This window comes from Cyprinus carpio, chromosome A7 (assembly GCF_018340385.1).
Source record: "Cyprinus carpio isolate SPL01 chromosome A7, ASM1834038v1, whole genome shotgun sequence".
In the NCBI taxonomy this organism is placed as follows: domain Eukaryota; kingdom Metazoa; phylum Chordata; class Actinopteri; order Cypriniformes; family Cyprinidae; genus Cyprinus; species Cyprinus carpio.
The window spans coordinates 44,284,568-44,297,678 of record NC_056578.1 but is presented as its reverse complement, the minus strand read 5'-3'; the positions used below and the strand labels follow the sequence as shown (position 1 = coordinate 44,297,678).

Here is a 13,111-nt window from a genome sequence, read left to right as displayed (position 1 = left end):
ATAAAATAAAATAGAATAAAATAAAATAAAATAATAAAATAAAATAAAATAAAATAAAATAAAATAAAATAAAATAAAATAAAATAAAATAAAATAATGTTGCCTGTTTCTGATCTGGTTGAGTTTCAGGGTTTGTGGGGACACTTTACCTCCATAACAGCAGTTTAAAATAGACAACACTTTACCACACACACACACACACACTAGTGTGTTTTACAAACAACACTTTTCATGACATTTCCGATAGTCACATATGCACATTACAGCTGTTTAACCTGAACAAGTTAAACAAGATTGAGTAACACGGGAGTATCAGGACCAGCGCAGGTGTCACGCACTAACACACCTGTTACCACTCACCTCACACTCAGGTGCGTCTGAGCCTGTGACCCGTGATCTACATTGGTTTACAATATTTGGCACATAAAGGCAATTTAAAGCTCTTATTTTTGTGATTTTGAAAACAAAAAAAGTGTTTCTAATTTTTCAAATAATAATAATAGGAAAGGCCTCAAATAAATGCCACTTTCTTTGATATTTGGATATTTAATGCAGTGGTATTCAGTCATTGTTTCAGTGTGATGTCATTGTTTCACTATTTTTATTTTTTGGCATTGCTATATATTCCAGTTGGTCCTAAAGACTACATATCTGGCTTCTAGCACACATACAGACTTGTGTGAGAGCAGCCTGACCTTTCACACAGCATTAATTTAATGGTGGTCTATGAGAAAGTTTCAAACCATTTTCACAGCACAGCGACTTTATAACGGCCACAACAACATAAAATCTGCCCTGCCAGAGGTGACCGGCCCACACACACCTGACAGAGTCACACACAGCTGTCTTTCTGAGCACATACACAACACTGTTTTCAAATGAAAGACACTAGGAGAAGATTTCAAGTGCCGTTCAGCCAGTTGTGCCAATGAGTGAATGTATTTCTACACAGTCATCAGCCGACCGAGATCGGGTAAGATGTGGACCAAAAGTATCCTCTAACGGAAGGATTCTGGACTCTGATTCACGCAGGGGGTCACGGACATCACCTGGTTCCCCAGGCAACAGCGACTGTCACTTCCCAGCCCCCGCAGGTCCGGGCTCGAGTCGAGGTTTGACGAACGCCTCCGGCCACCTTTACAGTCTGACATTCGTGTTTCCATCTTTACTTATTGGTGGTTCAATAACAAAAACCTTTTTGAAAACGTTCAGGCAGATGACACGGATATGGGTCAGAGCAGATTTGTCTATCTTTCATGTACAGGTGTCATCAACACCTCTGACAATATCAGAACAACCTCATATTTTATTCTGTGACAGTGTGTGTGTATGTGTTTAGCCTGAGGATCTGGCCTTGAGTGTGTGTGTGATGGTTCATGGTTATCCCACAAGAGTAAACTAGCTCTCTCCTAACTAATATTTACCTCAACAGCTGACCACGGGATCAAGGACAATGTGTACGTATTCTGACGGGAACAAAGTGCAATTCTCCTGTAGAAAAACATGCACCCTTTCTAAAGCTGTCTAAAGCTCAAGGCTGGTAAATGGAAGGTTTCTGTTTTTTTTTTTTTTGATTTAATCATGAACCATCACCCCTTGTTACTCCAGGAGAACTGTCCTTTAATAAGTCAATAGTAAGTTACTTGGAACTGTATATTAATTTGCAGGATGTTCAGATGGAGCATTTGGAAGATAGTTTGGGATGTGCAAAGAGCCAGGTGAGTAAGAAATCAAGAGAAAATTACTGTGAAGTGGATTTCTGGAAACACAACTAAACCCATTTGTCTGAAACTCTCATTGGTCAACAAATTCTTACATTCACGAGCAATGCAACACCTTTGATCATTTAGACCTCATCAGGGCTTGGTTTCTGTTCTACAAACAGATCCATTTAAATCCATTACAGTACAACTTGAATGAGTGTACATATAAACCCAGCGACAGACTGTCACCAGTGAAAGGTGTCAGGAGGAATAGTAAACTCGAAGGTTCTAGTAAGCACCAGGCGTTGCTTGCTCACTGACTGGTACAGGTCTGTGAAGTGGAAGGGTCCTCAATGCCACTGACAGAGCCTCAAATATATTGTGGGCTGCTACAGTTAGCCAGTTGAGTGAGACCAAGTGATGACTGACATGTGGCATCTTGGGTTGGTTGAAGACTGGATGCACCATCGTGTTCTGGATTATACTGTATGTAGAGGCTTAACTGCAGCAACAGAGCAATGCAGTAGTCCAGTATTGGCTCTGATGTTATAGAGCATGACACTGTATGACTAAACTGTCATTGAGATGTGGCCAAGGAAGTTTAACTGTTTAGCCTTGCTGTATGGCGACATTGTGGCTGACTGGAGGGCTGGCTGGAAACACAAGGTTAAGCAGAAGGTAGTGATGCTTCTTCCAGACTGAGGTGATGTTACATATATAAGCTGGAATTGTGGGGTTGTAAGGCTGAAATAACAGGTGTCGTTGCACAGCAGGAATAGGACAAGAAGTGCACCTTTATGACTGTGCCCAGTGAGGTTGTGTAAATGGTAGGGATGAAAAAAAAAAAAAAAAAAAAAAAAAACAGACAACAACACAAGAAAAAAAAAAAAAAAAAAAAAAAAAACCTTAATTATCATTCAAATTACCATCATTTTATGTCACTATAAAATTCCCATTGTTACGTTTAAAACATTTTAAATAACAAGTTAAAATAAAACATTTGAAAAATAATACATTATTTTTTAAAAATGTTTCGGGACATAAACTACATTTTTATCTCATGCCTCGCATGAGTTTTCTTCGTGACAGTTGTGGCGAGCTCAAAAATGACCACGCGGAAGACGAGCAAGGTGTGGGATTATTTTGAATTTGAAAGAAACTGAAAAGTTTTGTGTGAACTGTGTAATGTCAAACTGGCTTACAATAACTCTACTGGAGCGATGCATAATCATATTCATTTCAGGCACATGGGCGTTAGCTTAGAGACTAGCCAAAGCCAGCTAATGTCAATCACTACAGCCCGCCGCCGCGGCGATCCCATCCACGCCGTCTATTCCTCGAAGACCCACTTCGGTGGTGCTGCGTGATGTCCAGGCGCTTTCCAAATTCTGTTGGCTTGCTTTTCGTTATCTCTACATTTTTTCAAGTGCAGGAATATGTTTCCATCACCCTGTTTTAATGTGCATTTTGAAGTATCGAATGAGAAACTAGTGATGGAAAGCCAAATTTCAAATAAAAATCCCTTAATTTGCAAAAAAGTTTTTACGCTCACTTGAGGTTGTTTTTGACTTGTGCGAAAAAGGATTAATGCAAATAATGGGAGATGGAAATGCATTTTGTGAATAAATTCCTCTAAGCGCATATAAAAAATATTTAACTTTGCGCCATGAGGCGGGATAACTTGACTAGCAGCAGACTGCATGATCTCGTTCCACAGCATCTGAAATGTTGTTATGGTCATTCTGAAAAGCCTGAGCAAAGTCTGTCATCTAAGTATTTCTGTATAATGTCTTACACTACTGCGTTCCCAAACAGCAGCATGCATCCGCCTCCGAAAGCAATGACATCATTTATTACATTTCGACTGCTCGCTCTGAGGCGTAAGTAATTTATCATATATGAAAATTATTATATTCAGTTCTCCCAGTTTTCTTACTGATATTTATTGCCAGTTTAACAGGAAGTGACGATTTTGTTCTCTTTGATGCATTGGATGGAAAGAGTGCTTGTTCGCAAATGTTTTATGTGATACTCCAATTTTGCGCGTAAGTTAAATTTGCAACTTTGGATGGAAACCCTAATCGCCTCAGGTCCTGTCTTTATTTTTGTTTGTTTTGTTTTGTTTTTAGATAATATAGCCTACATGACGAAGTATATTTTTAAAAGCCATTTTAATGCTATTCCTTGTTAAAATTCCCTGTTGTTTTTGTCTTGTGTTTTAATATGTTGGTAACATTATGAAGATGAAGAATTCTGTCAGGCTATTGATTGATTTTTTCATTGTTCTGAATTTCCCCATCTGATTTCAATAAATAAGCATCGGCTGACTTTGAGTGTGTTCTCTTCTATTTTTTCTTCTTAACGACTGCCTAAAATTAAATGATGATAACGCAAGGCAAGAGTACGGCATAATTGTGACCTATGTTTAGCGGAATTCATTGAGGGATTTGTCAGTGTGATTCATAGATTATTTCAAATGTAGGCTATTATATACACGCACGCACAACTTTTTTTTTTTCTTACCATCTTTTGGGGGTTTCTTGCTTTTAGACTAGTCAAGTAGTTGGATACAAAACTTCTGTTTAAACGACAGTCAAATTAGTCGTCGCACACATCCCTAGTAAATGAAGAACAGAAGGGGGCCAAGGACCAAACCCTGAGGTACCCCGTGGTTGTTTGATGAGAGTCAGTGACAGAGAGCAGGGTCCTCCTAAGAAGATGAATTGGTTGTAAAAATGGCACCTTTTAAAACAAACAGCAATGTACTCCTTTTGCATGAAATGGAAAATGTGCTTTGGTTAGGATGCAGATAACTATGAATAGATGCTTTAGAAATAGACATAATTAATTATTGATTTCTCTTTTTCTCCTTTCTATTCATTCCTGCTCTCTGAGAGAGAAAGGAATGCTGATGATTTCACTTGTCTTTTGTTCCAGGGCCTTTATTGGAACTGACCATGTGACCTGCTAAAGGATGCTGGGATAGTCCGATGATACAAGCCCATCTGACATGAAAAGGTCTTCTCCTCGTTAAGTGCCCAGCCGTGTGTGTTAAATAAAAGAATTTGCCAGAAATAAACATACACAGTCAAACGATTGTGTGAGGCTGAAGTCAGTGTGTTCCAAACGGCATAGACGATACCTTCCCAGGGCACTTCGAAAAGAAACAACCATTCCCAACAGAAGTACTCAAACATAACTACTTCAAAGGGCCCTTTGAAATTAAATCATTTGTAGGGTTCAACTGATGGGCACTTCACTCCCAAGACTTTTCACACTGCATCAGAAGCTCTAAGCCTGCACAAGGTTTGCCAAGGTTTGTAACTCAAATTAAACCAGCGGCACCTGAAACATTTCTGAAATGTTTGTCTGTCTCTCTCTGGCCATCGTGCGCCTCTCCTCATGGCCGAGCTGGTCAGGCACGGGGCCACAGTTGTTGATGAGAATCTGGCGATAATGGATGTTGGCGTAGTCGCCCCATGTATCAAATCGCACGAGTAGATGATGTTGTTCCTATCGAAGGTCATCATCTGGTGTTAAAACGCTGGTGCTCAGAGTAAAGATCATCGCTCAGATCCTGTGAGCTGTCGCTCCCCAGAGATTCTCATTAGCTGATCGTCAGCCATATGGAGCTCACACACACACACATCACCAGATGAGCTTCTGTAGAGGTCCAGTTGATGGTGTTATTATACTGTCATTTATTTTGATCTGTTATCCTAATAAAGGAAAGAAAGGTGTTTTAACAACTGAAGAACATTAGCATTGCCTTTTTGAAATGATAACCAAAGTTCTTTAGGCTTTTTTCCCAAGTAGCCTGTAGAGGGAATAAGGCATAGGCATGATCACCTCTGAATGGAACACATCCAATTTCACACTTCCTCATAGTACAGGCCCTCCCTTCAGATCAAGTGGTGTTGTCTCTCCCTTGTTGGGGACGGAAGAAGAAGAACAACAACAACAAAAGACTGGACACAAAGAGAGGAGATGAAGAATCGGCTTCCATTTCATTATTACCCTCATTTTCTTTTCCTCTCTAGCGCTGTCGTCTTTTTTTTTTCTTAGCCTACAGTCTTCACAGTTAGATTTATGCCATTTATCATGCTGACACTCTCCCTGTCTCTCTCTCCCCCGTTTCTCTAACGGATGAGCCTCATCCTGTCTGTTTAGACACACAAACCTCTTCCCATGTATAACGTAAAGACGGAGGAAAACACTGGCTCCGCACACACAGAAGAATGGCGTTGGTTTCGCTGAGAGGAGTTTCACAGATGGCGAGGGGAAGTGACTGTGTGAGGTGGCACAGTGGGACACACACACACACACACATACTCATCAGGGCTGCCAGAAGGGAGTGTGTGTGTGTGTGTGTGTGTGTGCCGTCCACCACACGGGTTGGAAAATCTACTTCATGACTCTAGATATGTTCCCATTAGTCTGAAGAATCAACTCTCCTCAAATCACAGTGGACTTGCGGTGTCGTGGCCTACAATGATGAATGTCGGTGGGGCTCGTGAGACCACAGGGAGTCCCGTTTGTCATTTTATCATTCTGAAGGGTGCTCTTGAGCGCCCCCTTTGTGCATTCTCAATGCACTAGTGTGGACCTCACAGAGATCTAGGACTTACATAGTTTGACAAAATTCAAACACATACTGACTAAGTTTTACCTTGAAGGCATTTTAAGTCACTTTGGGAAAAGGTGTCTCCCAAATGCATTAATGCAACTGTGATGTAACATGCAACTCCATCAGGACGCCGTTTCCTTGTGCAAGTCATGTGATTCTCAGACCCAGCATGATGACTAGTGGCACAACTAATTGTATAGTCTGTACGACCCCTACAGCAGACTACAACCCAACAGACCAGCAGCTGAGGGTGTCATCTGAAACCGAGCTGAAGGCACTAACTTGAGGAATGGCACTGTTTGGTTCATCAGAGTTTGGCTTCTAGGAAATCTAGATGCGGTTCTAGAGAGATCCGTGTTTACCAGGTAACATCTGACATCTGAGGTCTGTGCCTCAATATGAGTAATGAGCCTCTAAACCGAACCACTTAAAAAGCCTTCAAACACTCAAGTCACATGACTGGCCATCTCTTATTGTGATGTCACAGATGAAGAATGTCTCGTGCAGTGATTATCGCGTTTTTGTGAGCAGTATTGAGTTCGCCGTGCTGAAATGTCATCAGAGTATTTACACTGCGATTATAAATCTATATCAAATGGAGAGAGGGCAATTTAATTATTGTTTGATCAATACATCTTGTATTTGGTACAAATGGAGTATAAACGAAGAGTGTGTGTTTTTTCAGCGATCGCGATGACGACCCCCTTATGGGATGTAATAGTGAAAATGCTTCCTGCTCCGCCCAAATGGTCACGGCTGACTTGGTGAATAATTCAGCCAATTAAATCCCATAATCAGCGGCGGTAGTTCAGGAAGTGTAAAATCTCAAATAAACACACAAACACCCTCACTCATTGACCCATTGATCCATTTTATTATTTCATTTATTTATTTATTTTTGGTGAGAGGTTTGTTGTTTGTTGAAGGTACCACCACCAACAAAATATAAAAATACCAAACCAAAACCAACACATTAAGATTTAGTTCACCCAAAAACAAAAAACAGTCACCATTTATTTTTCCTCACGTCTAAAATTGAGAGGTTTTGAAGAATGTATCGGCCACTCTTTTCCATTTAGTGAATGGGAACTGCATAAAAATAATAAAGTAAATTCTAACAGTGTTCTATACGACTTCATAAGACTGCATTCCATATTCCATTATAAAACAACATGAGAAAAGGGTAGAAATTCAATCTGTTATTTACTGAAAATCTGTATTTCCACTGCCTTTGGGAGTTTATGAGAGAATGATGATTGATGGAGCAGTGGTGCTTTCAGGTCTATTTTTTAGGACTTTCAGTTCACATCCATTGCAAGTAAAAGGAGAAGAGTGACTGATACATTATTTATAATATTTCCTTTAGCTCTACAGAAGAAAGAAAGGTTTAGAAGGGCAAATAAATAACAGGAATTTTCTACTTCCTACTTTCATTTCAGCTCATTTACATGCAAAATATCTCACTTTTCTCTCTTTCTACGCAAATATTTAAAATACAGTATTAAACCAATATGCAACGAGAGAGTGATGTGTGTGTGTGTTCTTACAAGTGTTGTTGATTTGCACTCTGTTCTACACTAATTAGCTGCACTCATATGCAACATGAATATTCATAATCTAGCATGCAGAGTGGACAATTAATTTGCATGCAGGTGATAATTACTAGATTTGGGTGACACCCCCTTGAGAATTGTCAAATGCCGTCCTACATCACATCTGACAGAGATGGTAAAAAGAACCGTGGCGATGGGGAAAAACTGCTTCTGCTCTTCTGTGTGTGTGTGGAACAATCCCATAATGCAATCGGACAAAAGCCGTTCAGTTTCATTAACTGCAAAGTCATCAATGTGACGGCCACACTGAACACACTCGCACTGTGTGTGTGTGTGTGTGTGTGTGTGAAACAGCAGACTCTAAACAGCTGCCGCTGTGCAAAGCTTGTGGGCATGACAAACACGAGTGCGAGTGAAAACACTGCCCTCTGACTGTCTGTCCGTCTGTCTCTCTCGCTCTCTATTAATGTCAGCCTTCCTTTTTCTGATGAGCTGTTTCCACTTACAAGTATTTTTATATCTGACTATAATCAGAAAACAGTCATTTTAGAGATCATTAGCATGAGTGTGAACAAAAACCTCTGATTGCATCTAAAGATTCTAAAGAAAGAGAATAGGGGTCGTGATATAGAAAATTTTTAATTGTATTTTTATTATTATTTCTTTAATATATTTTCTTTAATTATAATTAAAACATTTTAAGAATTAAAATAATAATTCAAAAGAAACTATATACCGGTATTCTAAAATATATAAACCTAGACCAGTTGGCAAAGTAAATACAAACCTTTCACAAACATGAAGACTTAAAATACAGTAAATGTACATTTGATATGTTTATTTTTTCCCATAATCAGTGTTTATTTTGATCCTGAAGTGACTCATTATGCTTCTGACAGCACACTGAAGGTTGTTCTGCTGAATAGATTTTAGCTCAGTAGTCATTTAATAATTACCGCAAAACATAAATAAATAAATAAATAAATAAATAAATAAATAAATAAATCCAACAGTGGTTGTGATGTGTGGTTTGTTCATAACCACAACAACAACAAACACACACACACACACACACAAAAAACAAAACAAAAAAAAAAACCAATACTTGAACATAAACTTGACTTCAGCGTTTTTAACTTCAGCCTGAAATATCATTACATCCTCCATAAAAGTCATCTGAACATGACGCCTTTTTTAATTCCACATTGTTAGAAAAAGCTATAAAAAGTGCATACGTTCTGATTTGCGTACAAGAATAGATGTAAACAGCTGACAATCTTTTTGGACTGTTAGACTTACTGAGGAATGACAATGAGTGAAATATGAACTAGGAAATCAGTGGTTTAATGGTTGATGATCAATTGTTGGTGGATAGACTTTTTAGCCATGATTAATCATGTGAGACACGACTGGAATGAACTCATGAAAGTCTCTCTCAGACACAGATATAGTTTGTGATTTTATTATTCTCACTTGTGTTTGACTGTAATTGTACAGCAGACAGAGTCACACCCTCAGCTGACGCCTACACTCAAACGCTTACGATCGCTCTAAGCAGCGTGATTCTGAATTTAGCACACTATTTTTGGGTTAAACAGAACATTTAATTTGATTGAACTTTATCCTCCATATTGGGCGGCTCTTTTTCCCATCATCTCAGTGGGTCGATCCGTAGGTTTGGAAAGCTCTAGACTCTCTCTCTCTCTATGATGGTTCCTGATTGTTCCTGTCATTTTCCCATCCGCTCCGGAACAGCGCAGCACTAATTAAAGCCTGAAGCTGCAAACGAGCTGACAAGATTTTACTACAACAGCAAAACTTACAGAGTGCTAAAATTAAACACCATCACACATGTGACCACATAGAGATCCTGAACACATACTGTATAAACTCACAGATATCACACACTGAACGCTGATGGACGGCTCGCCATTTCAAAGAAATTACCATACATGCAAATTAGCCACATGTGGATTTGACAGATCCTGCACAAAATGCAAATAACAACCTGCCTGGCAGCCATATGCAAAATATCCATCTAACAATCATCTTCATAACACACCAAAGAAATGAAACCTCAAAATCACAACAGCAGAACAATGATGATACACAAAGAACACGCCACACGACTGATCATGTGACACGTCACGTGTTTGTTTGTGTTAAACATCCTCTCTGCACTTAACTGTCCTGTAAGTGCACTTTTAGTAGTGCACTATAACCTTAAAAGATTATTTAAATATTGTATTTTTGATCATATAGGCTCATATTAATGCAATAAAATGCCACTTAAGTGACTTACAGAGAGACATTTTCATGACTGTGTTTCTAAACACACTTAAGTACACTTTTAAAATAATGTCAAATTAAAATATTTACTTAAAAGTTAATTTAAAGTCATTAAGCTTTAATAATCTTTTGTGGTGTTTTAAAGTACACTTATTTTGATGTGTTGAAAAAATACTAAAGCACATAAAAGAACTTGATTAGCATTTTAACTGTAGTGTGTTATTTGATATTAAATTTTAAGTTAACAGATTTAAAATGTACTAAATTACATCATCATCACAAGTTTCTATAGAAATGTCCTTATTTTAGTTTATCATAAATGTGATGTACATCCAGCAGTGCATTAATCATATTTCAAAAAAACAATAGAATTATAAAATTATTAAGATAAAGATGTTCTTAAGTCCTACTTAAGTGGGTCAAAAACACTTTAATGATGAGCTAATTGCATTTCATATAAATTCGAACTATAGAACATTTTCCTTATAGAACATTGCATTAACAATCAAATTTGAAAACATTACATTCAGTTCACACTTAAGAATATTCTTTTAAAGTCTATTATTTCTGCCATAAATACTCTTTTTAAAATCATGCTCAATTGCACTTCTTTTTCACATAGGTGACCTGAGCTAGTTCCATTTGTTTGTGTTTGTTAAACATCACGCTAGAGGCAGGGTTAAGTTGGAGGTCGTGGTTATGTTATCATCACGTCTCCCCTCTCATGAAACTGGTAAATAATATACATATATATATAGCTATTGAAGAGTTTTCTAATGTATTCTTTATTTCAAATCTTTTTCAGACATGGTTCATGGTGTGTGGGTGTGTGTGTGTGTGTGTGTGTGTGTGTGTGTGTGTGTGTGTGTGTGTGTGTGTGTGTGTGTAAGTGTGTGTGTGAGTGTGTGTGTTTGTGTAATTGTGTGTGTGTGTGTGTGTGTGTGCTTGTGTTAGTCCTGTATCGCACATCTTGTTTAGTTTTGGTTTGGGATTTTCAGTATCAAACTATCAAACACAGCACATCTGACCCGTAGTCCAGAGTGAAGAGGAACAGAGAGCAGCAGATGAGAGTCTACATCAGCAGATAAAGGAGAGACTTACACTCGGCGCTGGAGAGCAGGGCGCAGGCGGTGAGCAGCAGGAGACAGTGTCGGACGGAGGGTAACGCTACACGGACGCTTGGCACAGGCATGATGTTACGACTCACCCGCGGAGTGTGCCAGCTCACAACGCTCCTGCAACGCTCTCACAACCTACAGAGAGACACACACATGAGAGCAATCAATCCATCAGAACACAGAAAAGACAAATCAAATAATCATGAGCACACTGTTTTGGATTTGGACTTTTTTTATGCGGTGGCAAGTTTCGAGGTCTATTTTGCTCCATAAGATGTCTTATTTCAGACTAGAAGAAAGAAAACAAACAAAACACACACTGAAGTGTTTATTTTATTGCACTGTATCTATTGGCATCTGTAGATTTCAATTCCAATCCGTATTTTTAAAGAGTTTTTTCTCCACTTCGACAGCACTTACACAAACAAAATCTTAGAGTTTTATTCCTCTCTATATTGTGAAGGATTTTACTGCGAGGTTTGATCATATTTCATTCACACTGATTTAAAAAACATTTTTTTCCCCTAAAAACATGGAGGAAATGTGTATTTTCTGATTTATGGAGTGATAAAAAGAGAAACACAATGTAAAAACCTTTAATATGTCAGCAAAATCAAACAAGAATATTGAACCTGACTTTATCCAATGTTCAGAAAAGTTTATGCAAATTGCTGCATATATGCACAATTTGCAATATTATGCAATAAACTTGCAATACAAACAAAATAGTGTACTGTGATTTAATAAACTGGGGAAGTATGCTGAAATCTATTAGTTACAATAGTTTAGTAGTGTTTTGCCTTGATAAGCTTTCGTCTTGGCAATCAATAAGTGCTGAGCACTATGTTAAACACACACACGCACGCACGCACACACACACACACAAACTCCCCATTCAAATGAGCTTACTCACTAAACATATCTCTTTAATGATCAGATTATGTCTTTTATTGCTTGGGAACAGTTTCTTTAAATGCAACTCATTTAAATGTAGGGTTCACAGAAGCATGTCTTCACAGAGCGTTCAGCAGTAAAAGCTCTCCATTACTATGGTACAAACACAGGCGAGGCAGGCTGCACTCGCTCACGCGCGGAAGTCAGAGCTGGCACGCTCCCGTCGCCCGCTGACCGATGTCACACGCACAAACACGCTTGCTATTTCCGTTCACGATAGCATCTCTGGCTCCGGCCGGGCCTTTATGAGCTCATTCTGACTGCAAACGCATGCATTCAGCAGCGAGACGCCAGTCTGTGTAATATTTGTGTGATTAATTAATAGTTCAGATATCAGCGGATCCCGTCTCGTGTTCTCCGCAGCCTTTGTTGGGAGAGTGAGAAAGACACTTCCATTATGTGTGTTTTGTATCTGTTCCCGATGAGCCGGTTCTTTGTTGAATGTGAATTTCCATCACACTCGCACGCGGAGCAAACGCTCTCTCTAGAAATCTGACAGATAAGTAATACCACATGTCACCCACGTTGGCAGGCGATTTGTAAATAAACGAGAAAATGGCTCTGTTTTTTCTCCTCTTGTTACTCATCTGTCTGACATTGATCCAGAGAGAGAGAGACGGACTTGACTGAAAATCACATCGATTCATTCACACGCCGCCGCACGAGGAAAGTCTTTAGTGAACGTCTCTTATGAAGCTCGGGGTCGTTCTGCCGTTTGTGTTCCTCATTAACAGTTATGCAAATAATCAATATCAGCTGCAGGCTTTGCCTGTGTTTATACTGAGACAGAATAAATATTACAGCTCTGTCTTTCTTGTTCTGTTTTTTCTTTTTCTTTTTTTTCCTCCATGCTAAGGTTGATATTTC

At 38.9% G+C, this 13,111-nt stretch overlaps 1 pseudogene; it reads right to left on the bottom strand.

Annotated features, from left to right (window-relative positions):
- The window catches only part of LOC109056765, a 322,386-nt pseudogene that overhangs the window by 90,213 nt on the left and 219,062 nt on the right, over window positions 1-13,111 (bottom strand).